This window comes from Mytilus trossulus, chromosome 4 (genome assembly GCF_036588685.1).
Source record: "Mytilus trossulus isolate FHL-02 chromosome 4, PNRI_Mtr1.1.1.hap1, whole genome shotgun sequence".
Classification (NCBI taxonomy): Eukaryota; Metazoa; Mollusca; class Bivalvia; order Mytilida; family Mytilidae; genus Mytilus; species Mytilus trossulus.
The window spans coordinates 49,129,929-49,155,653 of NC_086376.1; the positions used below are offsets into that span (position 1 = coordinate 49,129,929).

The 25,725-nt window shown below is 34.1% G+C and overlaps 19 non-coding genes across 19 annotated transcripts; all 19 read left to right on the forward strand.

The window, feature by feature from the left end:
- Positions 1 to 2,662: 2,662 nt before the first annotated feature.
- On the forward strand, positions 2,663 to 2,735 carry Trnar-ucu (transfer RNA arginine (anticodon UCU)). The gene has a single exon. It is a non-coding gene; the product is annotated as a tRNA-Arg (tRNA).
- A 1,145-nt stretch (positions 2,736 to 3,880) lies between these two features.
- Positions 3,881 to 3,953, forward strand: Trnar-ucu (transfer RNA arginine (anticodon UCU)). The gene has a single exon. It is a non-coding gene; the product is annotated as a tRNA-Arg (tRNA).
- Positions 3,954 to 5,100: 1,147 nt separating this feature from the next.
- Trnar-ucu (transfer RNA arginine (anticodon UCU)) lies at positions 5,101 to 5,173 on the forward strand. Its single transcript has one exon. It is a non-coding gene; the product is annotated as a tRNA-Arg (tRNA).
- Positions 5,174 to 6,318: 1,145 nt separating this feature from the next.
- Trnar-ucu (transfer RNA arginine (anticodon UCU)) lies at positions 6,319 to 6,391 on the forward strand. The gene has a single exon. It is a non-coding gene; the product is annotated as a tRNA-Arg (tRNA).
- A 1,145-nt stretch (positions 6,392 to 7,536) lies between these two features.
- Trnar-ucu (transfer RNA arginine (anticodon UCU)) lies at positions 7,537 to 7,609 on the forward strand. The gene has a single exon. It is a non-coding gene; the product is annotated as a tRNA-Arg (tRNA).
- A 1,147-nt stretch (positions 7,610 to 8,756) lies between these two features.
- On the forward strand, positions 8,757 to 8,829 carry Trnar-ucu (transfer RNA arginine (anticodon UCU)). Its single transcript has one exon. It is a non-coding gene; the product is annotated as a tRNA-Arg (tRNA).
- A 1,145-nt stretch (positions 8,830 to 9,974) lies between these two features.
- Positions 9,975 to 10,047, forward strand: Trnar-ucu (transfer RNA arginine (anticodon UCU)). Its single transcript has one exon. It is a non-coding gene; the product is annotated as a tRNA-Arg (tRNA).
- A 1,147-nt stretch (positions 10,048 to 11,194) lies between these two features.
- Trnar-ucu (transfer RNA arginine (anticodon UCU)) lies at positions 11,195 to 11,267 on the forward strand. The gene has a single exon. It is a non-coding gene; the product is annotated as a tRNA-Arg (tRNA).
- Positions 11,268 to 12,414: 1,147 nt separating this feature from the next.
- Trnar-ucu (transfer RNA arginine (anticodon UCU)) lies at positions 12,415 to 12,487 on the forward strand. Its single transcript has one exon. It is a non-coding gene; the product is annotated as a tRNA-Arg (tRNA).
- A 1,147-nt stretch (positions 12,488 to 13,634) lies between these two features.
- Positions 13,635 to 13,707, forward strand: Trnar-ucu (transfer RNA arginine (anticodon UCU)). Its single transcript has one exon. It is a non-coding gene; the product is annotated as a tRNA-Arg (tRNA).
- A 1,147-nt stretch (positions 13,708 to 14,854) lies between these two features.
- On the forward strand, positions 14,855 to 14,927 carry Trnar-ucu (transfer RNA arginine (anticodon UCU)). The gene has a single exon. It is a non-coding gene; the product is annotated as a tRNA-Arg (tRNA).
- A 1,147-nt stretch (positions 14,928 to 16,074) lies between these two features.
- On the forward strand, positions 16,075 to 16,147 carry Trnar-ucu (transfer RNA arginine (anticodon UCU)). The gene has a single exon. It is a non-coding gene; the product is annotated as a tRNA-Arg (tRNA).
- A 1,147-nt stretch (positions 16,148 to 17,294) lies between these two features.
- On the forward strand, positions 17,295 to 17,367 carry Trnar-ucu (transfer RNA arginine (anticodon UCU)). Its single transcript has one exon. It is a non-coding gene; the product is annotated as a tRNA-Arg (tRNA).
- A 1,147-nt stretch (positions 17,368 to 18,514) lies between these two features.
- Positions 18,515 to 18,587, forward strand: Trnar-ucu (transfer RNA arginine (anticodon UCU)). The gene has a single exon. It is a non-coding gene; the product is annotated as a tRNA-Arg (tRNA).
- Positions 18,588 to 19,736: 1,149 nt separating this feature from the next.
- On the forward strand, positions 19,737 to 19,809 carry Trnar-ucu (transfer RNA arginine (anticodon UCU)). Its single transcript has one exon. It is a non-coding gene; the product is annotated as a tRNA-Arg (tRNA).
- A 1,147-nt stretch (positions 19,810 to 20,956) lies between these two features.
- On the forward strand, positions 20,957 to 21,029 carry Trnar-ucu (transfer RNA arginine (anticodon UCU)). The gene has a single exon. It is a non-coding gene; the product is annotated as a tRNA-Arg (tRNA).
- A 1,147-nt stretch (positions 21,030 to 22,176) lies between these two features.
- Positions 22,177 to 22,249, forward strand: Trnar-ucu (transfer RNA arginine (anticodon UCU)). The gene has a single exon. It is a non-coding gene; the product is annotated as a tRNA-Arg (tRNA).
- Positions 22,250 to 23,396: 1,147 nt separating this feature from the next.
- Trnar-ucu (transfer RNA arginine (anticodon UCU)) lies at positions 23,397 to 23,469 on the forward strand. The gene has a single exon. It is a non-coding gene; the product is annotated as a tRNA-Arg (tRNA).
- Positions 23,470 to 24,669: 1,200 nt separating this feature from the next.
- Positions 24,670 to 24,741, forward strand: Trnar-ucu (transfer RNA arginine (anticodon UCU)). Its single transcript has one exon. It is a non-coding gene; the product is annotated as a tRNA-Arg (tRNA).
- The last annotated feature ends 984 nt before the right edge of the window (positions 24,742 to 25,725 follow it).

Consider the following 25,725-nt stretch of genomic DNA (forward strand, 5'->3'; position numbering starts at 1 on the left):
AGATGGTCATTGTTATATTATTGTTCGTTTCTCTGTGTGTTGCATTTTAACGTTGAGTCGTTTGTGTTTCCTCTTATTTTTGAGATATTGAGATAAGACGTGGCATGGTACTTGTCTATCCCAAATTCATGTATTTGGTCTTAATGTTATATTTGTTATTCTCGTGGTGTTTTGTCTGATGCTTGGTCCGTTTCTATGTGTGTTGCGTTTTGGTGTTGTGTCGTTGTTCTCCTCTTATATTTAATGCGTTTCGCTCGGTTTTGGTTTGTTACCCCGATTTTGTTTTTTGTCCATGGATTTATGAGTTTTGAACAGCGGGATACTACTGTTGCCTTTATTTAGAAGACAAATTTTACGATCAAAACAAATAAGCAGCATAGTTTTTCAGGTGTATTTGTAAAAAAAAGTTCTCGAGTGGGAAAATATTCACTTTTTGTATGGTCGACAATATGAACTTGATATATTTTGAAGAAGGAAAATGTAGTTAGTAGCAGTGATGACAGAAAGAACAAAAGTATATATTGTTTGCATACTCGGTGGGATTCGAACCCACGACCTCCGGCTTACAAGTCCAGCACACTATCTCCTTAGCTACGAGGACATCCCTATCAATATTTATTCTAAAACAACCCCAAAATTTTGTTTTAGCTATAGTGAAATGTTTATATAACGAAAAGTGATGGTTTTTGTTTTTGTTATTAACCGTTCGTTATCTAGAATACATTCACCACTTTGTTTTTGATATATGACATGTAACAAGTTATCGCTTGGTATCTAAAAGGTACTCAAGTGAGATTGTATAATTATGTACTTTTACAATCCAATCATATTCTCTGATCTTTTTGTCGCTTCATTGAAAATATCTAGACATTTTACAATTAAAACAAATAATCAGCATAGTTTTTAGGCGTATTTGAAAAAAAAATCTCGAGTGGAAAAGTATTCACATCTTTTATGTTCGAAAATTCACATTTGATAAAGTTTGAAGAAGAATGATGTAGCTAAGTGAATGTATACAGTGATGACAGAAAGAACAAAACTATTTTTGTTTTGAATCCGCGGTGGAATTCGAACCCACGAACAAAGTGAAGAGCTTGGTACATAAAAGTTAAATTCCATATAAAGACCTCAATGAATTTTTATAAAAAGCACTTTGCAATGTCTTGTGTACCTGTTTCATTTCAATATCTTTCTTGTCTTCTGATGGAAACCAAATGGTTCAAATATAAGCCTGTGAGACTAAAATTGCATGCAAGTTTTTCACTTAAACGCGAAAAATCTTTGTATCAGATCATACTGTCTGCAAAAAAAGTTGACTGCTAGATTCTTTTTGTGATCAGATTTATTGTATCATGTTACCTGAGAATAGAAATGATAAAAAAAGACACCTTAGTTTTTAGGCACAGGCTGAATAATTAATGCAAGTCTAATAAATCAAATGAGTACTCTGATGCTTTTTATAAATGATATGTTATCTGTCAAGGCAATCAAAAAGTATCATTTGGCTATATTTTTAATTTTGTAAGATTTTTTTCAAAAATTAACACTCAAAGTTGAATATAAAATTTATCATATTGTTTATAATGCCATAAAACTTTGTAAGCATTTTCTTGTCTTACTAAGCTTAATTTGGCCATACCAAGTCACAGTTTATAAAGATTGATCAACTGTGTCTATCCTATTAGGTACGAGACCACAATTATCGTCCCTTAATTTTCGTTGTCGTCGAATATAGTCCCTAGTGTGTATAGTGTGTTACTAGACAATATTTTTTATATCCTTTCCGAATGTATTTCTCTATGTTTTATGCCTCACATAGCAAGTAGGGGTAATAAATGAAACTAAAAAAAAGTGGGTCATTAATTTTTAAGTAGAGTAGTGATTTGGTCTAGCTGAACAAATTTTAAAGTCAGCACTTCGGAAGATTTCAAGACCCCCTTAAGATGTAATACCACTCATTCGGGCCCGGCCAGAAAGCACATACCAGAAAGTAGTACATATTTAACACAAAATAGTTCCTACGCATGAGTGTATCTTTCAAGAAAAGTAGAATATTTAGGTATTTTTGTTATCAAATGCAAGCTGAAGGACTGGTGGTCATTGTAGAACACTTTTGGACTTTTAATTTTGAATATTACAAAAACTGCACGAAATTTTAAAAAGAGGGCACATTCTGTTTTTTTGTCAGATCTGAAGTACCTATGTTGGTACATCCAAAGTTCCAGGAACCAGTTCTTTCATAAACTTTAATATGCCATTAAAACTATGTTGACCCGCTTATTTGTTTGTTTGTAAAATTTGTCGTCTAGACATGAATGAATGCTAGATATTTTCAATGATGTGACAAAAAGATCAGCGGATATGGCTGGATCGTAAAACGTACATAATTCAGCATGTATACAATATCAGTACCTCTTAGATACGACTATAGGTGGTATAACATCTATTTAAATGTATGTGTAGCAAATACAATTTAAGTGGAGAATGTATTCGAAATAACGAACAGTTAACAAAATTTTCACTCCTATATTCTAATTCCCGTCAACAACAACAAACAAAAAGGTCACCATTCGTAAATAAACATTTGACCAGCTTAAATCAATGTTAAGGGTTGCAAAATGCGTTTACGAATAAATGATATAGTTAGCAACATGTTAGATATGTCCTCGTAGCGCAGGGGATAGCGCGCCGGACTTCTAATCCGGAGGTCGTGGGTTCGAATCCCACCGAGGATGCTACACAAATTTTTGTTCGTTCCGTCATCACTGTATACATCTACTTAGCTACTATCTCCTTCTTTAAAATTGATCAGATGTGAATTTCCGAACATAAGCATGATAAGAGATGTCAATATTTTTACACTCGAGATTTTATTTCAGATACGCCTGAAAAACTATGCTGCTTTATATTTGTTTTGATTGGAAATTTGTCGTCTTCATATTTTCAATGAAACGACAGATAAAAAAAATCAACGCATATGGTTGGATTGTAAAAGTACATCATTATACAATCTCACTTGAGTACCTTTTAGATACCAAGCGATAACTTGTTACATGTTATATATCAAATACAAAGTGGTGAATATATTCTAGATAACGATCGAACGGTTAAAATAACACACACACACACACACACACAAACAATATTACTATTCATTATATAAACATTTCACTATAGCTTTAATCAAATATAAGGGTTGTTTTAGAATAAATGATACAGTTGACAATTTGTTAAGGATGCCTGCGTAGTGCAAGGGATAGCGCGCTGGACTTTTAAGCCAGAGGTCGTCGGTTCGAATCCCACCGAGGATGCAAAACTAATATACTTTTGTTCTTTCTGTCATCACTGTATGCTACTAACTACATAGTCATTGTCCTTCCTCAAAATTGATCAAATTCAAATTTTCGACCCGACCAAAAAAAAAAGTGAATGTGTTTCCGTTTCCACTTACGAGATTTTTTCTTCTTCAAATATGCCTGAAAAACTATATGCTGCTTATTTGTTTGTTTGTAAAATTTGTCGTCTAGACATGAATGAATGCTAGATATTTTCAATGATGTGACAAAAAGATCAGCGGATATGGCTGGATCGTAAAACGTACATAATTCAGCATGTATACAATATCAGTACCTCTTAGATACGACTATAGGTGGTATAACATCTATTTAAATGTATGTGTAGCAAATACAATTTAAGTGGAGAATGTATTCGAAATAACGAACAGTTAACAAAATTTTCACTCCTATATTCTAATTCCCGTCAACAACAACAAACAAAAAGGTCACCATTCGTAAATAAACATTTGACCAGCTTAAATCAATGTTAAGGGTTGCAAAATGCGTTTACGAATAAATGATATAGTTAGCAACATGTTAGATATGTCCTCGTAGCGCAGGGGATAGCGCGCCGGACTTCTAATCCGGAGGTCGTGGGTTCGAATCCCACCGAGGATGCTACACAAATTTTTGTTCGTTCCGTCATCACTGTATACATCTACTTAGCTACTATCTCCTTCTTTAAAATTGATCAGATGTGAATTTCCGAACATAAGCATGATAAGAGATGTCAATATTTTTACACTCGAGATTTTATTTCAGATACGCCTGAAAAACTATGCTGCTTTATATTTGTTTTGATTGGAAATTTGTCGTCTTCATATTTTCAATGAAACGACAGATAAAAAAAATCAACGCATATGGTTGGATTGTAAAAGTACATCATTATACAATCTCACTTGAGTACCTTTTAGATACCAAGCGATAACTTGTTACATGTTATATATCAAATACAAAGTGGTGAATATATTCTAGATAACGATCGAACGGTTAAAATAACACACACACACACACACACACACAAACAATATTACTATTCATTATATAAACATTTCACTATAGCTTTAATCAAATATAAGGGTTGTTTTAGAATAAATGATACAGTTGACAATTTGTTAAGGATGCCTGCGTAGTGCAAGGGATAGCGCGCTGGACTTTTAAGCCAGAGGTCGTCGGTTCGAATCCCACCGAGGATGCAAAACTAATATACTTTTGTTCTTTCTGTCATCACTGTATGCTACTAACTACATAGTCATTGTCCTTCCTCAAAATTGATCAAATTCAAATTTTCGACCCGACCAAAAAAAAAAGTGAATGTGTTTCCGTTTCCACTTACGAGATTTTTTCTTCTTCAAATATGCCTGAAAAACTATATGCTGCTTATTTGTTTGTTTGTAAAATTTGTCGTCTAGACATGAATGAATGCTAGATATTTTCAATGATGTGACAAAAAGATCAGCGGATATGGCTGGATCGTAAAACGTACATAATTCAGCATGTATACAATATCAGTACCTCTTAGATACGACTATAGGTGGTATAACATCTATTTAAATGTATGTGTAGCAAATACAATTTAAGTGGAGAATGTATTCGAAATAACGAACAGTTAACAAAATTTTCACTCCTATATTCTAATTCCCGTCAACAACAACAAACAAAAAGGTCACCATTCGTAAATAAACATTTGACCAGCTTAAATCAATGTTAAGGGTTGCAAAATGCGTTTACGAATAAATGATATAGTTAGCAACATGTTAGATATGTCCTCGTAGCGCAGGGGATAGCGCGCCGGACTTCTAATCCGGAGGTCGTGGGTTCGAATCCCACCGAGGATGCTACACAAATTTTTGTTCGTTCCGTCATCACTGTATACATCTACTTAGCTACTATCTCCTTCTTTAAAATTGATCAGATGTGAATTTCCGAACATAAGCATGATAAGAGATGTCAATATTTTTACACTCGAGATTTTATTTCAGATACGCCTGAAAAACTATGCTGCTTTATATTTGTTTTGATTGGAAATTTGTCGTCTTCATATTTTCAATGAAACGACAGATAAAAAAAATCAACGCATATGGTTGGATTGTAAAAGTACATCATTATACAATCTCACTTGAGTACCTTTTAGATACCAAGCGATAACTTGTTACATGTTATATATCAAATACAAAGTGGTGAATATATTCTAGATAACGATCGAACGGTTAAAATAACACACACACACACACACACACAAACAATATTACTATTCATTATATAAACATTTCACTATAGCTTTAATCAAATATAAGGGTTGTTTTAGAATAAATGATACAGTTGACAATTTGTTAAGGATGCCTGCGTAGTGCAAGGGATAGCGCGCTGGACTTTTAAGCCAGAGGTCGTCGGTTCGAATCCCACCGAGGATGCAAAACTAATATACTTTTGTTCTTTCTGTCATCACTGTATGCTACTAACTACATAGTCATTGTCCTTCCTCAAAATTGATCAAATTCAAATTTTCGACCCGACCAAAAAAAAAAGTGAATGTGTTTCCGTTTCCACTTACGAGATTTTTTCTTCTTCAAATATGCCTGAAAAACTATATGCTGCTTATTTGTTTGTTTGTAAAATTTGTCGTCTAGACATGAATGAATGCTAGATATTTTCAATGATGTGACAAAAAGATCAGCGGATATGGCTGGATCGTAAAACGTACATAATTCAGCATGTATACAATATCAGTACCTCTTAGATACGACTATAGGTGGTATAACATCTATTTAAATGTATGTGTAGCAAATACAATTTAAGTGGAGAATGTATTCGAAATAACGAACAGTTAACAAAATTTTCACTCCTATATTCTAATTCCCGTCAACAACAACAAACAAAAAGGTCACCATTCGTAAATAAACATTTGACCAGCTTAAATCAATGTTAAGGGTTGCAAAATGCGTTTACGAATAAATGATATAGTTAGCAACATGTTAGATATGTCCTCGTAGCGCAGGGGATAGCGCGCCGGACTTCTAATCCGGAGGTCGTGGGTTCGAATCCCACCGAGGATGCTACACAAATTTTTGTTCGTTCCGTCATCACTGTATACATCTACTTAGCTACTATCTCCTTCTTTAAAATTGATCAGATGTGAATTTCCGAACATAAGCATGATAAGAGATGTCAATATTTTTACACTCGAGATTTTATTTCAGATACGCCTGAAAAACTATGCTGCTTTATATTTGTTTTGATTGGAAATTTGTCGTCTTCATATTTTCAATGAAACGACAGATAAAAAAAATCAACGCATATGGTTGGATTGTAAAAGTACATCATTATACAATCTCACTTGAGTACCTTTTAGATACCAAGCGATAACTTGTTACATGTTATATATCAAATACAAAGTGGTGAATATATTCTAGATAACGATCGAACGGTTAAAATAACACACACACACACACACACACAAACAATATTACTATTCATTATATAAACATTTCACTATAGCTTTAATCAAATATAAGGGTTGTTTTAGAATAAATGATACAGTTGACAATTTGTTAAGGATGCCTGCGTAGTGCAAGGGATAGCGCGCTGGACTTTTAAGCCAGAGGTCGTCGGTTCGAATCCCACCGAGGATGCAAAACTAATATACTTTTGTTCTTTCTGTCATCACTGTATGCTACTAACTACATAGTCATTGTCCTTCCTCAAAATTGATCAAATTCAAATTTTCGACCCGACCAAAAAAAAAAGTGAATGTGTTTCCGTTTCCACTTACGAGATTTTTTCTTCTTCAAATATGCCTGAAAAACTATATGCTGCTTATTTGTTTGTTTGTAAAATTTGTCGTCTAGACATGAATGAATGCTAGATATTTTCAATGATGTGACAAAAAGATCAGCGGATATGGCTGGATCGTAAAACGTACATAATTCAGCATGTATACAATATCAGTACCTCTTAGATACGACTATAGGTGGTATAACATCTATTTAAATGTATGTGTAGCAAATACAATTTAAGTGGAGAATGTATTCGAAATAACGAACAGTTAACAAAATTTTCACTCCTATATTCTAATTCCCGTCAACAACAACAAACAAAAAGGTCACCATTCGTAAATAAACATTTGACCAGCTTAAATCAATGTTAAGGGTTGCAAAATGCGTTTACGAATAAATGATATAGTTAGCAACATGTTAGATATGTCCTCGTAGCGCAGGGGATAGCGCGCCGGACTTCTAATCCGGAGGTCGTGGGTTCGAATCCCACCGAGGATGCTACACAAATTTTTGTTCGTTCCGTCATCACTGTATACATCTACTTAGCTACTATCTCCTTCTTTAAAATTGATCAGATGTGAATTTCCGAACATAAGCATGATAAGAGATGTCAATATTTTTACACTCGAGATTTTATTTCAGATACGCCTGAAAAACTATGCTGCTTTATATTTGTTTTGATTGGAAATTTGTCGTCTTCATATTTTCAATGAAACGACAGATAAAAAAAATCAACGCATATGGTTGGATTGTAAAAGTACATCATTATACAATCTCACTTGAGTACCTTTTAGATACCAAGCGATAACTTGTTACATGTTATATATCAAATACAAAGTGGTGAATATATTCTAGATAACGATCGAACGGTTAAAATAACACACACACACACACACACACACAAACAATATTACTATTCATTATATAAACATTTCACTATAGCTTTAATCAAATATAAGGGTTGTTTTAGAATAAATGATACAGTTGACAATTTGTTAAGGATGCCTGCGTAGTGCAAGGGATAGCGCGCTGGACTTTTAAGCCAGAGGTCGTCGGTTCGAATCCCACCGAGGATGCAAAACTAATATACTTTTGTTCTTTCTGTCATCACTGTATGCTACTAACTACATAGTCATTGTCCTTCCTCAAAATTGATCAAATTCAAATTTTCGACCCGACCAAAAAAAAAAGTGAATGTGTTTCCGTTTCCACTTACGAGATTTTTTCTTCTTCAAATATGCCTGAAAAACTATATGCTGCTTATTTGTTTGTTTGTAAAATTTGTCGTCTAGACATGAATGAATGCTAGATATTTTCAATGATGTGACAAAAAGATCAGCGGATATGGCTGGATCGTAAAACGTACATAATTCAGCATGTATACAATATCAGTACCTCTTAGATACGACTATAGGTGGTATAACATCTATTTAAATGTATGTGTAGCAAATACAATTTAAGTGGAGAATGTATTCGAAATAACGAACAGTTAACAAAATTTTCACTCCTATATTCTAATTCCCGTCAACAACAACAAACAAAAAGGTCACCATTCGTAAATAAACATTTGACCAGCTTAAATCAATGTTAAGGGTTGCAAAATGCGTTTACGAATAAATGATATAGTTAGCAACATGTTAGATATGTCCTCGTAGCGCAGGGGATAGCGCGCCGGACTTCTAATCCGGAGGTCGTGGGTTCGAATCCCACCGAGGATGCTACACAAATTTTTGTTCGTTCCGTCATCACTGTATACATCTACTTAGCTACTATCTCCTTCTTTAAAATTGATCAGATGTGAATTTCCGAACATAAGCATGATAAGAGATGTCAATATTTTTACACTCGAGATTTTATTTCAGATACGCCTGAAAAACTATGCTGCTTTATATTTGTTTTGATTGGAAATTTGTCGTCTTCATATTTTCAATGAAACGACAGATAAAAAAAATCAACGCATATGGTTGGATTGTAAAAGTACATCATTATACAATCTCACTTGAGTACCTTTTAGATACCAAGCGATAACTTGTTACATGTTATATATCAAATACAAAGTGGTGAATATATTCTAGATAACGATCGAACGGTTAAAATAACACACACACACACACACACACAAACAATATTACTATTCATTATATAAACATTTCACTATAGCTTTAATCAAATATAAGGGTTGTTTTAGAATAAATGATACAGTTGACAATTTGTTAAGGATGCCTGCGTAGTGCAAGGGATAGCGCGCTGGACTTTTAAGCCAGAGGTCGTCGGTTCGAATCCCACCGAGGATGCAAAACTAATATACTTTTGTTCTTTCTGTCATCACTGTATGCTACTAACTACATAGTCATTGTCCTTCCTCAAAATTGATCAAATTCAAATTTTCGACCCGACCAAAAAAAAAAGTGAATGTGTTTCCGTTTCCACTTACGAGATTTTTTCTTCTTCAAATATGCCTGAAAAACTATATGCTGCTTATTTGTTTGTTTGTAAAATTTGTCGTCTAGACATGAATGAATGCTAGATATTTTCAATGATGTGACAAAAAGATCAGCGGATATGGCTGGATCGTAAAACGTACATAATTCAGCATGTATACAATATCAGTACCTCTTAGATACGACTATAGGTGGTATAACATCTATTTAAATGTATGTGTAGCAAATACAATTTAAGTGGAGAATGTATTCGAAATAACGAACAGTTAACAAAATTTTCACTCCTATATTCTAATTCCCGTCAACAACAACAAACAAAAAGGTCACCATTCGTAAATAAACATTTGACCAGCTTAAATCAATGTTAAGGGTTGCAAAATGCGTTTACGAATAAATGATATAGTTAGCAACATGTTAGATATGTCCTCGTAGCGCAGGGGATAGCGCGCCGGACTTCTAATCCGGAGGTCGTGGGTTCGAATCCCACCGAGGATGCTACACAAATTTTTGTTCGTTCCGTCATCACTGTATACATCTACTTAGCTACTATCTCCTTCTTTAAAATTGATCAGATGTGAATTTCCGAACATAAGCATGATAAGAGATGTCAATATTTTTACACTCGAGATTTTATTTCAGATACGCCTGAAAAACTATGCTGCTTTATATTTGTTTTGATTGGAAATTTGTCGTCTTCATATTTTCAATGAAACGACAGATAAAAAAAATCAACGCATATGGTTGGATTGTAAAAGTACATCATTATACAATCTCACTTGAGTACCTTTTAGATACCAAGCGATAACTTGTTACATGTTATATATCAAATACAAAGTGGTGAATATATTCTAGATAACGATCGAACGGTTAAAATAACACACACACACACACACACACACAAACAATATTACTATTCATTATATAAACATTTCACTATAGCTTTAATCAAATATAAGGGTTGTTTTAGAATAAATGATACAGTTGACAATTTGTTAAGGATGCCTGCGTAGTGCAAGGGATAGCGCGCTGGACTTTTAAGCCAGAGGTCGTCGGTTCGAATCCCACCGAGGATGCAAAACTAATATACTTTTGTTCTTTCTGTCATCACTGTATGCTACTAACTACATAGTCATTGTCCTTCCTCAAAATTGATCAAATTCAAATTTTCGACCCGACCAAAAAAAAAAGTGAATGTGTTTCCGTTTCCACTTACGAGATTTTTTCTTCTTCAAATATGCCTGAAAAACTATATGCTGCTTATTTGTTTGTTTGTAAAATTTGTCGTCTAGACATGAATGAATGCTAGATATTTTCAATGATGTGACAAAAAGATCAGCGGATATGGCTGGATCGTAAAACGTACATAATTCAGCATGTATACAATATCAGTACCTCTTAGATACGACTATAGGTGGTATAACATCTATTTAAATGTATGTGTAGCAAATACAATTTAAGTGGAGAATGTATTCGAAATAACGAACAGTTAACAAAATTTTCACTCCTATATTCTAATTCCCGTCAACAACAACAAACAAAAAGGTCACCATTCGTAAATAAACATTTGACCAGCTTAAATCAATGTTAAGGGTTGCAAAATGCGTTTACGAATAAATGATATAGTTAGCAACATGTTAGATATGTCCTCGTAGCGCAGAGGATAGCGCGCCGGACTTCTAATCCGGAGGTCGTGGGTTCGAATCCCACCGAGGATGCTACACAAATTTTTGTTCGTTCCGTCATCACTGTATACATCTACTTAGCTACTATCTCCTTCTTTAAAATTGATCAGATGTGAATTTCCGAACATAAGCATGATAAGAGATGTCAATATTTTTACACTCGAGATTTTATTTCAGATACGCCTGAAAAACTATGCTGCTTTATATTTGTTTTGATTGGAAATTTGTCGTCTTCATATTTTCAATGAAACGACAGATAAAAAAAATCAACGCATATGGTTGGATTGTAAAAGTACATCATTATACAATCTCACTTGAGTACCTTTTAGATACCAAGCGATAACTTGTTACATGTTATATATCAAATACAAAGTGGTGAATATATTCTAGATAACGATCGAACGGTTAAAATAACACACACACACACACACACACACAAACAATATTACTATTCATTATATAAACATTTCACTATAGCTTTAATCAAATATAAGGGTTGTTTTAGAATAAATGATACAGTTGACAATTTGTTAAGGATGCCTGCGTAGTGCAAGGGATAGCGCGCTGGACTTTTAAGCCAGAGGTCGTCGGTTCGAATCCCACCGAGGATGCAAAACTAATATACTTTTGTTCTTTCTGTCATCACTGTATGCTACTAACTACATAGTCATTGTCCTTCCTCAAAATTGATCAAATTCAAATTTTCGACCCGACCAAAAAAAAAAGTGAATGTGTTTCCGTTTCCACTTACGAGATTTTTTCTTCTTCAAATATGCCTGAAAAACTATATGCTGCTTATTTGTTTGTTTGTAAAATTTGTCGTCTAGACATGAATGAATGCTAGATATTTTCAATGATGTGACAAAAAGATCAGCGGATATGGCTGGATCGTAAAACGTACATAATTCAGCATGTATACAATATCAGTACCTCTTAGATACGACTATAGGTGGTATAACATCTATTTAAATGTATGTGTAGCAAATACAATTTAAGTGGAGAATGTATTCGAAATAACGAACAGTTAACAAAATTTTCACTCCTATATTCTAATTCCCGTCAACAACAACAAACAAAAAGGTCACCATTCGTAAATAAACATTTGACCAGCTTAAATCAATGTTAAGGGTTGCAAAATGCGTTTACGAATAAATGATATAGTTAGCAACATGTTAGATATGTCCTCGTAGCGCAGGGGATAGCGCGCCGGACTTCTAATCCGGAGGTCGTGGGTTCGAATCCCACCGAGGATGCTACACAAATTTTTGTTCGTTCCGTCATCACTGTATACATCTACTTAGCTACTATCTCCTTCTTTAAAATTGATCAGATGTGAATTTCCGAACATAAGCATGATAAGAGATGTCAATATTTTTACACTCGAGATTTTATTTCAGATACGCCTGAAAAACTATGCTGCTTTATATTTGTTTTGATTGGAAATTTGTCGTCTTCATATTTTCAATGAAACGACAGATAAAAAAAATCAACGCATATGGTTGGATTGTAAAAGTACATCATTATACAATCTCACTTGAGTACCTTTTAGATACCAAGCGATAACTTGTTACATGTTATATATCAAATACAAAGTGGTGAATATATTCTAGATAACGATCGAACGGTTAAAATAACACACACACACACACACACACACAAACAATATTACTATTCATTATATAAACATTTCACTATAGCTTTAATCAAATATAAGGGTTGTTTTAGAATAAATGATACAGTTGACAATTTGTTAAGGATGCCTGCGTAGTGCAAGGGATAGCGCGCTGGACTTTTAAGCCAGAGGTCGTCGGTTCGAATCCCACCGAGGATGCAAAACTAATATACTTTTGTTCTTTCTGTCATCACTGTATGCTACTAACTACATAGTCATTGTCCTTCCTCAAAATTGATCAAATTCAAATTTTCGACCCGACCAAAAAAAAAAGTGAATGTGTTTCCGTTTCCACTTACGAGATTTTTTCTTCTTCAAATATGCCTGAAAAACTATATGCTGCTTATTTGTTTGTTTGTAAAATTTGTCGTCTAGACATGAATGAATGCTAGATATTTTCAATGATGTGACAAAAAGATCAGCGGATATGGCTGGATCGTAAAACGTACATAATTCAGCATGTATACAATATCAGTACCTCTTAGATACGACTATAGGTGGTATAACATCTATTTAAATGTATGTGTAGCAAATACAATTTAAGTGGAGAATGTATTCGAAATAACGAACAGTTAACAAAATTTTCACTCCTATATTCTAATTCCCGTCAACAACAACAAACAAAAAGGTCACCATTCGTAAATAAACATTTGACCAGCTTAAATCAATGTTAAGGGTTGCAAAATGCGTTTACGAATAAATGATATAGTTAGCAACATGTTAGATATGTCCTCGTAGCGCAGGGGATAGCGCGCCGGACTTCTAATCCGGAGGTCGTGGGTTCGAATCCCACCGAGGATGCTACACAAATTTTTGTTCGTTCCGTCATCACTGTATACATCTACTTAGCTACTATCTCCTTCTTTAAAATTGATCAGATGTGAATTTCCGAACATAAGCATGATAAGAGATGTCAATATTTTTACACTCGAGATTTTATTTCAGATACGCCTGAAAAACTATGCTGCTTTATATTTGTTTTGATTGGAAATTTGTCGTCTTCATATTTTCAATGAAACGACAGATAAAAAAAATCAACGCATATGGTTGGATTGTAAAAGTACATCATTATACAATCTCACTTGAGTACCTTTTAGATACCAAGCGATAACTTGTTACATGTTATATATCAAATACAAAGTGGTGAATATATTCTAGATAACGATCGAACGGTTAAAATAACACACACACACACACACACACACAAACAATATTACTATTCATTATATAAACATTTCACTATAGCTTTAATCAAATATAAGGGTTGTTTTAGAATAAATGATACAGTTGACAATTTGTTAAGGATGCCTGCGTAGTGCAAGGGATAGCGCGCTGGACTTTTAAGCCAGAGGTCGTCGGTTCGAATCCCACCGAGGATGCAAAACTAATATACTTTTGTTCTTTCTGTCATCACTGTATGCTACTAACTACATAGTCATTGTCCTTCCTCAAAATTGATCAAATTCAAATTTTCGACCCGACCAAAAAAAAAAGTGAATGTGTTTCCGTTTCCACTTACGAGATTTTTTCTTCTTCAAATATGCCTGAAAAACTATATGCTGCTTATTTGTTTGTTTGTAAAATTTGTCGTCTAGACATGAATGAATGCTAGATATTTTCAATGATGTGACAAAAAGATCAGCGGATATGGCTGGATCGTAAAACGTACATAATTCAGCATGTATACAATATCAGTACCTCTTAGATACGACTATAGGTGGTATAACATCTATTTAAATGTATGTGTAGCAAATACAATTTAAGTGGAGAATGTATTCGAAATAACGAACAGTTAACAAAATTTTCACTCCTATATTCTAATTCCCGTCAACAACAACAAACAAAAAGGTCACCATTCGTAAATAAACATTTGACCAGCTTAAATCAATGTTAAGGGTTGCAAAATGCGTTTACGAATAAATGATATAGTTAGCAACATGTTAGATATGTCCTCGTAGCGCAGGGGATAGCGCGCCGGACTTCTAATCCGGAGGTCGTGGGTTCGAATCCCACCGAGGATGCTACACAAATTTTTGTTCGTTCCGTCATCACTGTATACATCTACTTAGCTACTATCTCCTTCTTTAAAATTGATCAGATGTGAATTTCCGAACATAAGCATGATAAGAGATGTCAATATTTTTACACTCGAGATTTTATTTCAGATACGCCTGAAAAACTATGCTGCTTTATATTTGTTTTGATTGGAAATTTGTCGTCTTCATATTTTCAATGAAACGACAGATAAAAAAAATCAACGCATATGGTTGGATTGTAAAAGTACATCATTATACAATCTCACTTGAGTACCTTTTAGATACCAAGCGATAACTTGTTACATGTTATATATCAAATACAAAGTGGTGAATATATTCTAGATAACGATCGAACGGTTAAAATAACACACACACACACACACACACACAAACAATATTACTATTCATTATATAAACATTTCACTATAGCTTTAATCAAATATAAGGGTTGTTTTAGAATAAATGATACAGTTGACAATTTGTTAAGGATGCCTGCGTAGTGCAAGGGATAGCGCGCTGGACTTTTAAGCCAGAGGTCGTCGGTTCGAATCCCACCGAGGATGCAAAACTAATATACTTTTGTTCTTTCTGTCATCACTGTATGCTACTAACTACATAGTCATTGTCCTTCCTCAAAATTGATCAAATTCAAATTTTCGACCCGACCAAAAAAAAAAGTGAATGTGTTTCCGTTTCCACTTACGAGATTTTTTCTTCTTCAAATATGCCTGAAAAACTATATGCTGCTTATTTGTTTGTTTGTAAAATTTGTCGTCTAGACATGAATGAATGCTAGATATTTTCAATGATGTGACAAAAAGATCAGCGGATATGGCTGGATCGTAAAACGTACATAATTCAGCATGTATACAATATCAGTACCTCTTAGATACGACTATAGGTGGTATAACATCTATTTAAATGTATGTGTAGCAAATACAATTTAAGTGGAGAATGTATTCGAAATAACGAACAGTTAACAAAATTTTCACTCCTATATTCTAATTCCCGTCAACAACAACAAACAAAAAGGTCACCATTCGTAAATAAACATTTGACCAGCTTAAATCAATGTTAAGGGTTGCAAAATGCGTTTACGAATAAATGATATAGTTAGCAACATGTTAGATATGTCCTCGTAGCGCAGGGGATAGCGCGCCGGACTTCTAATCCGGAGGTCGTGGGTTCGAATCCCACCGAGGATGCTACACAAATTTTTGTTCGTTCCGTCATCACTGTATACATCTACTTAGCTACTATCTCCTTCTTTAAAATTGATCAGATGTGAATTTCCGAACATAAGCATGATAAGAGATGTCAATATTTTTACACTCGAGATTTTATTTCAGATACGCCTGAAAAACTATGCTGCTTTATATTTGTTTTGATTGGAAATTTGTCGTCTTCATATTTTCAATGAAACGACAGATAAAAAAAATCAACGCATATGGTTGGATTGTAAAAGTACATCATTATACAATCTCACTTGAGTACCTTTTAGATACCAAGCGATAACTTGTTACATGTTATATATCAAATACAAAGTGGTGAATATATTCTAGATAACGATCGAACGGTTAAAATAACACACACACACACACACACACACAAACAATATTACTATTCATTATATAAACATTTCACTATAGCTTTAATCAAATATAAGGGTTGTTTTAGAATAAATGATACAGTTGACAATTTGTTAAGGATGCCTGCGTAGTGCAAGGGATAGCGCGCTGGACTTTTAAGCCAGAGGTCGTCGGTTCGAATCCCACCGAGGATGCAAAACTAATATACTTTTGTTCTTTCTGTCATCACTGTATGCTACTAACTACATAGTCATTGTCCTTCCTCAAAATTGATCAAATTCAAATTTTCGACCCGACCAAAAAAAAAAGTGAATGTGTTTCCGTTTCCACTTACGAGATTTTTTCTTCTTCAAATATGCCTGAAAAACTATATGCTGCTTATTTGTTTGTTTGTAAAATTTGTCGTCTAGACATGAATGAATGCTAGATATTTTCAATGATGTGACAAAAAGATCAGCGGATATGGCTGGATCGTAAAACGTACATAATTCAGCATGTATACAATATCAGTACCTCTTAGATACGACTATAGGTGGTATAACATCTATTTAAATGTATGTGTAGCAAATACAATTTAAGTGGAGAATGTATTCGAAATAACGAACAGTTAACAAAATTTTCACTCCTATATTCTAATTCCCGTCAACAACAACAAACAAAAAGGTCACCATTCGTAAATAAACATTTGACCAGCTTAAATCAATGTTAAGGGTTGCAAAATGCGTTTACGAATAAATGATATAGTTAGCAACATGTTAGATATGTCCTCGTAGCGCAGGGGATAGCGCGCCGGACTTCTAATCCGGAGGTCGTGGGTTCGAATCCCACCGAGGATGCTACACAAATTTTTGTTCGTTCCGTCATCACTGTATACATCTACTTAGCTACTATCTCCTTCTTTAAAATTGATCAGATGTGAATTTCCGAACATAAGCATGATAAGAGATGTCAATATTTTTACACTCGAGATTTTATTTCAGATACGCCTGAAAAACTATGCTGCTTTATATTTGTTTTGATTGGAAATTTGTCGTCTTCATATTTTCAATGAAACGACAGATAAAAAAAATCAACGCATATGGTTGGATTGTAAAAGTACATCATTATACAATCTCACTTGAGTACCTTTTAGATACCAAGCGATAACTTGTTACATGTTATATATCAAATACAAAGTGGTGAATATATTCTAGATAACGATCGAACGGTTAAAATAACACACACACACACACACACACACAAACAATATTACTATTCATTATATAAACATTTCACTATAGCTTTAATCAAATATAAGGGTTGTTTTAGAATAAATGATACAGTTGACAATTTGTTAAGGATGCCTGCGTAGTGCAAGGGATAGCGCGCTGGACTTTTAAGCCAGAGGTCGTCGGTTCGAATCCCACCGAGGATGCAAAACTAATATACTTTTGTTCTTTCTGTCATCACTGTATGCTACTAACTACATAGTCATTGTCCTTCCTCAAAATTGATCAAATTCAAATTTTCGACCCGACCAAAAAAAAAAGTGAATGTGTTTCCGTTTCCACTTACGAGATTTTTTCTTCTTCAAATATGCCTGAAAAACTATATGCTGCTTATTTGTTTGTTTGTAAAATTTGTCGTCTAGACATGAATGAATGCTAGATATTTTCAATGATGTGACAAAAAGATCAGCGGATATGGCTGGATCGTAAAACGTACATAATTCAGCATGTATACAATATCAGTACCTCTTAGATACGACTATAGGTGGTATAACATCTATTTAAATGTATGTGTAGCAAATACAATTTAAGTGGAGAATGTATTCGAAATAACGAACAGTTAACAAAATTTTCACTCCTATATTCTAATTCCCGTCAACAACAACAAACAAAAAGGTCACCATTCGTAAATAAACATTTGACCAGCTTAAATCAATGTTAAGGGTTGCAAAATGCGTTTACGAATAAATGATATAGTTAGCAACATGTTAGATATGTCCTCGTAGCGCAGGGGATAGCGCGCCGGACTTCTAATCCGGAGGTCGTGGGTTCGAATCCCACCGAGGATGCTACACAAATTTTTGTTCGTTCCGTCATCACTGTATACATCTACTTAGCTACTATCTCCTTCTTTAAAATTGATCAGATGTGAATTTCCGAACATAAGCATGATAAGAGATGTCAATATTTTTACACTCGAGATTTTATTTCAGATACGCCTGAAAAACTATGCTGCTTTATATTTGTTTTGATTGGAAATTTGTCGTCTTCATATTTTCAATGAAACGACAGATAAAAAAAATCAACGCATATGGTTGGATTGTAAAAGTACATCATTATACAATCTCACTTGAGTACCTTTTAGATACCAAGCGATAACTTGTTACATGTTATATATCAAATACAAAGTGGTGAATATATTCTAGATAACGATCGAACGGTTAAAATAACACACACACACACACACACACACACAAACAATATTACTATTCATTATATAAACATTTCACTATAGCTTTAATCAAATATAAGGGTTGTTTTAGAATAAATGATACAGTTGACAATTTGTTAAGGATGCCTGCGTAGTGCAAGGGATAGCGCGCTGGACTTTTAAGCCAGAGGTCGTCGGTTCGAATCCCACCGAGGATGCAAAACTAATATACTTTTGTTCTTTCTGTCATCACTGTATGCTACTAACTACATAGTCATTGTCCTTCCTCAAAATTGATCAAATTCAAATTTTCGACCCGACCAAAAAAAAAAGTGAATGTGTTTCCGTTTCCACTTACGAGATTTTTTCTTCTTCAAATATGCCTGAAAAACTATATGCTGCTTATTTGTTTGTTTGTAAAATTTGTCGTCTAGACATGAATGAATGCTAGATATTTTCAATGATGTGACAAAAAGATCAGCGGATATGGCTGGATCGTAAAACGTACATAATTCAGCATGTATACAATATCAGTACCTCTTAGATACGACTATAGGTGGTATAACATCTATTTAAATGTATGTGTAGCAAATACAATTTAAGTGGAGAATGTATTCGAAATAACGAACAGTTAACAAAATTTTCACTCCTATATTCTAATTCCCGTCAACAACAACAAACAAAAAGGTCACCATTCGTAAATAAACATTTGACCAGCTTAAATCAATGTTAAGGGTTGCAAAATGCGTTTACGAATAAATGATATAGTTAGCAACATGTTAGATATGTCCTCGTAGCGCAGGGGATAGCGCGCCGGACTTCTAATCCGGAGGTCGTGGGTTCGAATCCCACCGAGGATGCTACACAAATTTTTGTTCGTTCCGTCATCACTGTATACATCTACTTAGCTACTATCTCCTTCTTTAAAATTGATCAGATGTGAATTTCCGAACATAAGCATGATAAGAGATGTCAATATTTTTACACTCGAGATTTTATTTCAGATACGCCTGAAAAACTATGCTGCTTTATATTTGTTTTGATTGGAAATTTGTCGTCTTCATATTTTCAATGAAACGACAGATAAAAAAAATCAACGCATATGGTTGGATTGTAAAAGTACATCATTATACAATCTCACTTGAGTACCTTTTAGATACCAAGCGATAACTTGTTACATGTTATATATCAAATACAAAGTGGTGAATATATTCTAGATAACGATCGAACGGTTAAAATAACACACACACACACACACACACACAAACAATATTACTATTCATTATATAAACATTTCACTATAGCTTTAATCAAATATAAGGGTTGTTTTAGAATAAATGATACAGTTGACAATTTGTTAAGGATGCCTGCGTAGTGCAAGGGATAGCGCGCTGGACTTTTAAGCCAGAGGTCGTCGGTTCGAATCCCACCGAGGATGCAAAACTAATATACTTTTGTTCTTTCTGTCATCACTGTATGCTACTAACTACATAGTCATTGTCCTTCCTCAAAATTGATCAAATTCAAATTTTCGACCCGACCAAAAAAAAAAGTGAATGTGTTTCCGTTTCCACTTACGAGATTTTTTCTTCTTCAAATATGCCTGAAAAACTATATGCTGCTTATTTGTTTGTTTGTAAAATTTGTCGTCTAGACATGAATGAATGCTAGATATTTTCAATGATGTGACAAAAAGATCAGCGGATATGGCTGGATCGTAAAACGTACATAATTCAGCATGTATACAATATCAGTACCTCTTAGATACGACTATAGGTGGTATAACATCTATTTAAATGTATGTGTAGCAAATACAATTTAAGTGGAGAATGTATTCGAAATAACGAACAGTTAACAAAATTTTCACTCCTATATTCTAATTCCCGTCAACAACAACAAACAAAAAGGTCACCATTCGTAAATAAACATTTGACCAGCTTAAATCAATGTTAAGGGTTGCAAAATGCGTTTACGAATAAATGATATAGTTAGCAACATGTTAGATATGTCCTCGTAGCGCAGGGGATAGCGCGCCGGACTTCTAATCCGGAGGTCGTGGGTTCGAATCCCACCGAGGATGCTACACAAATTTTTGTTCGTTCCGTCATCACTGTATACATCTACTTAGCTACTATCTCCTTCTTTAAAATTGATCAGATGTGAATTTCCGAACATAAGCATGATAAGAGATGTCAATATTTTTACACTCGAGATTTTATTTCAGATACGCCTGAAAAACTATGCTGCTTTATATTTGTTTTGATTGGAAATTTGTCGTCTTCATATTTTCAATGAAACGACAGATAAAAAAAATCAACGCATATGGTTGGATTGTAAAAGTACATCATTATACAATCTCACTTGAGTACCTTTTAGATACCAAGCGATAACTTGTTACATGTTATATATCAAATACAAAGTGGTGAATATATTCTAGATAACGATCGAACGGTTAAAATAACACACACACACACACACACACACAAACAATATTACTATTCATTATATAAACATTTCACTATAGCTTTAATCAAATATAAGGGTTGTTTTAGAATAAATGATACAGTTGACAATTTGTTAAGGATGCCTGCGTAGTGCAAGGGATAGCGCGCTGGACTTTTAAGCCAGAGGTCGTCGGTTCGAATCCCACCGAGGATGCAAAACTAATATACTTTTGTTCTTTCTGTCATCACTGTATGCTACTAACTACATAGTCATTGTCCTTCCTCAAAATTGATCAAATTCAAATTTTCGACCCGACCAAAAAAAAAAGTGAATGTGTTTCCGTTTCCACTTACGAGATTTTTTCTTCTTCAAATATGCCTGAAAAACTATATGCTGCTTATTTGTTTGTTTGTAAAATTTGTCGTCTAGACATGAATGAATGCTAGATATTTTCAATGATGTGACAAAAAGATCAGCGGATATGGCTGGATCGTAAAACGTACATAATTCAGCATGTATACAATATCAGTACCTCTTAGATACGACTATAGGTGGTATAACATCTATTTAAATGTATGTGTAGCAAATACAATTTAAGTGGAGAATGTATTCGAAATAACGAACAGTTAACAAAATTTTCACTCCTATATTCTAATTCCCGTCAACAACAACAAACAAAAAGGTCACCATTCGTAAATAAACATTTGACCAGCTTAAATCAATGTTAAGGGTTGCAAAATGCGTTTACGAATAAATGATATAGTTAGCAACATGTTAGATATGTCCTCGTAGCGCAGGGGATAGCGCGCCGGACTTCTAATCCGGAGGTCGTGGGTTCGAATCCCACCGAGGATGCTACACAAATTTTTGTTCGTTCCGTCATCACTGTATACATCTACTTAGCTACTATCTCCTTCTTTAAAATTGATCAGATGTGAATTTCCGAACATAAGCATGATAAGAGATGTCAATATTTTTACACTCGAGATTTTATTTCAGATACGCCTGAAAAACTATGCTGCTTTATATTTGTTTTGATTGGAAATTTGTCGTCTTCATATTTTCAATGAAACGACAGATAAAAAAAATCAACGCATATGGTTGGATTGTAAAAGTACATCATTATACAATCTCACTTGAGTACCTTTTAGATACCAAGCGATAACTTGTTACATGTTATATATCAAATACAAAGTGGTGAATATATTCTAGATAACGATCGAACGGTTAAAATAACACACACACACACACACACACACAAACAATATTACTATTCATTATATAAACATTTCACTATAGCTTTAATCAAATATAAGGGTTGTTTTAGAATAAATGATACAGTTGACAATTTGTTAAGGATGCCTGCGTAGTGCAAGGGATAGCGCGCTGGACTTTTAAGCCAGAGGTCGTCGGTTCGAATCCCACCGAGGATGCAAAACTAATATACTTTTGTTCTTTCTGTCATCACTGTATGCTACTAACTACATAGTCATTGTCCTTCCTCAAAATTGATCAAATTCAAATTTTCGACCCGACCAAAAAAAAAAGTGAATGTGTTTCCGTTTCCACTTACGAGATTTTTTCTTCTTCAAATATGCCTGAAAAACTATATGCTGCTTATTTGTTTGTTTGTAAAATTTGTCGTCTAGACATGAATGAATGCTAGATATTTTCAATGATGTGACAAAAAGATCAGCGGATATGGCTGGATCGTAAAACGTACATAATTCAGCATGTATACAATATCAGTACCTCTTAGATACGACTATAGGTGGTATAACATCTATTTAAATGTATGTGTAGCAAATACAATTTAAGTGGAGAATGTATTCGAAATAACGAACAGTTAACAAAATTTTCACTCCTATATTCTAATTCCCGTCAACAACAACAAACAAAAAGGTCACCATTCGTAAATAAACATTTGACCAGCTTAAATCAATGTTAAGGGTTGCAAAATGCGTTTACGAATAAATGATATAGTTAGCAACATGTTAGATATGTCCTCGTAGCGCAGGGGATAGCGCGCCGGACTTCTAATCCGGAGGTCGTGGGTTCGAATCCCACCGAGGATGCTACACAAATTTTTGTTCGTTCCGTCATCACTGTATACATCTACTTAGCTACTATCTCCTTCTTTAAAATTGATCAGATGTGAATTTCCGAACATAAGCATGATAAGAGATGTCAATATTTTTACACTCGAGATTTTATTTCAGATACGCCTGAAAAACTATGCTGCTTTATATTTGTTTTGATTGGAAATTTGTCGTCTTCATATTTTCAATGAAACGACAGATAAAAAAAATCAACGCATATGGTTGGATTGTAAAAGTACATCATTATACAATCTCACTTGAGTACCTTTTAGATACCAAGCGATAACTTGTTACATGTTATATATCAAATACAAAGTGGTGAATATATTCTAGATAACGATCGAACGGTTAAAATAACACACACACACACACACACACACAAACAATATTACTATTCATTATATAAACATTTCACTATAGCTTTAATCAAATATAAGGGTTGTTTTAGAATAAATGATACAGTTGACAATTTGTTAAGGATGCCTGCGTAGTGCAAGGGATAGCGCGCTGGACTTTTAAGCCAGAGGTCGTCGGTTCGAATCCCACCGAGGATGCAAAACTAATATACTTTTGTTCTTTCTGTCATCACTGTATGTGTATGCTACTAACTACATAGTCATTGTCCTTCCTCAAAATTGATCAAATTCAAATTTTCGGACCCGACCAAAAAAAATTAATTTGTATGTTTTCCGTTTCATTAGATATTTTTCTTCTCAAATATCGCCCTCGCCAAAAAAAAATATCTGCCTGATTCCACTTACGAGATTTTTTCCAATAACCTATAGCCTTATTTGTTTGTTTTGTAAAATTTCGTCTAGACATGAAGAATGCTAGATATTTTCAATGATGTGACCAAAAAGATCAGCGGATATGGCTGGATCGTAAAACGTACATAATTCAGCATGTATACAATATCAGTACCTCTTAGATACGACTATAGGTGGTATAACATCTATTTTAAATGTATGTGTAGCAAAAACAATTTAAGTGGAGAATGTATTCGAAATAACGAACAGTTAACAAAAATTTTCGACTCCTATATTCTAATTCCCGTCAACAACAACAAACAAAAAGGGTCACCATTCGTAAATAAACATTTGACCAGCTTAAATCAATGTTAAGGGGTTGCAAAATGCGTTTACGAATAAATGATATAGTTAGCAACATGTTAGATATGTCCTCGTAGCGCAGGGATAGCGCGCCGGACTTCTAATCCGGAGGTCGTGGGTTCGAATCCCACCGAGGATGCTACACAAATTTTTGTTCGTTCCGTCATCACTGTATACATCTACTTAGCTACTATCTCCTTCTTTAAAATTGATCAGATGTGAATTTCCGAACATAAGCATGATAAGAGATGTCAATATTTTTACACTCGAGATTTTATTTCAGATACGCCTGAAAAACTATGCTGCTTTATATTTGTTTGATTGGAAATTTGTCGTCTTCATATTTTCAATGAAACGACAGATAAAATAAATCAACGCATATGGTTGGATTGTAAAAGTACATCATTATACAATCTCACTTGAGTACCTTTTAGATACCAAGCGATAACTTGTTACATGTTATATATCAAATACAAAGTGGTGAATATATTCTAGATAACGATCGAACGGTTAAAATAACACACACACACACACACACACACACACAAACAATATTACTATTCATTATATAAACATTTCACTATAGCTTTAATCAAATATAAGGGTTGTTTTAGAATAAATGATACAGTTGACAATTTGTTAAGGATGCCTTGCGTAGTGCAAGGATAGCGCGCTGGACTTTAAGCCAGAGGTCGTCGGTTCGAATCCCACCGAGGATGCAAACTAATATACTTTTGTTCTTTCTGTCATCACTGTATGCTACTAACTACATAGTCATTGTCCTTCCTCAAAATTGATCAAATTCAAATTTTCGACCCGACCAAAAAAAAAAGTGAATGTGTTTCCGTTTCCACTTACGGAGATTTTTCTCTTCAAATATGCCTGAAAAACTATATGCTGCTTATTTGTTTGTTTGTAAAATTTGTCGTCTAGACATGAATGATGCTAGATATTTTCAATGATGTGACAAAAAGATCAGCGGATATGGCTGGATCGTAAAACGTACATAATTCAGCATGTATACAATATCAGTACCTCTTAGATACGACTATAGGTGGTATAACATCTATTTAAATGTATGTGTAGCAAATACAATTTAAGTGGAGAATGTATTCGAAATAAC